Below are 1,146 nucleotides of genomic sequence, written 5' to 3'. Positions count from 1 at the left end.
GCCATCCTGGCGTTAAACGCCCAGAATGGTATCCATTCTGGCGTTTAACGCCCAAAATGCTACCCTTTTGGGCGTTAAACGCCCAACCAGGTACCCTGGCTGGCGTTTAAACGCCAGTCTGTCCTTCTTCACTGGGCGTTTTGAACGCCCAGCTTTTTCTGTGCAATTCCTCTGCTGTATGTTCTGAATCTTCAATTCTCTGTATTATTGACTTGAAAAGACACAAATTAAAAATATTTTTGGATTTTTTTAATAATAAGAACAAATCAAAATGCAACAAGAATCAAAGAACAATGCATGCAAGACACCAAACTTAGCAGTTTGTATACTACTGACACTAACAAAATGAAAATGCATATGAGACACACAAAACACTCAAGTCAATAGAATTTCAAAGATCAGAGCAAGTAAATCATCAAGAACATCTTGAGGATCACTAAGACATATGAATGCATGCAATTGACACAAAACTTATGATGAGACTAGTGTCTCAATAAGAAACAACAACATTTTTGGTTTTTTTATGATTTTATAATTTTTTTGGTTTTTTTCGAAAATTAAGTGTAAAAAGGTATCAAAATTCTTAATGAGAATTCCAGGAATCAGTGCAATGCTAGTCTAAGACTCCGGTCCAGGAATTAGACATGGCTTCACAGCCAGCCAAGCTTTCAGAGAAAGCTTCGATCCAAAACACTAGACATGGCCAGAGGCCAGCCAAGCCTTAGCAGATCACTGCTCCAAAAGCAAGATTGATAGAAATCAACAAGCTCTTGTGATGATAGGTTGAAACCTCGATCCAATGAAATTAGACATGGCTTCACAGCCAGCCAGATTTCAACAAATCATCATGAAACTCTAGAATTCATCTTCAAGAATTTCGAAAAAAATTAAATACCTAATCTAAGCAACAAGATGAACCGTCAGTTGTCCAGCCTGAACAATCCCGGGCAATAACATCAAAAACTTGATGCTGCTGCCGGATCTTGGCACTGATGTTACCAAAAGCTTGCTCAAAAACTTGAACAATCCCCGGCAACGGCGCCAAAAACTTGGTGCTGTTGCCGGCTTTTGGCATTGATGTTACCGGACAAAAGGCTTGCTCAAAAACTTGAACAATCCCCGGCAACGGCGCCAAAAACTTGGTGC

This window comes from Arachis duranensis, chromosome 5 (assembly GCF_000817695.3).
Source record: "Arachis duranensis cultivar V14167 chromosome 5, aradu.V14167.gnm2.J7QH, whole genome shotgun sequence".
Lineage (NCBI taxonomy): Eukaryota > Viridiplantae > Streptophyta > Magnoliopsida > Fabales > Fabaceae > Arachis > Arachis duranensis.
Note: the sequence above shows the minus strand (reverse complement) of the source record.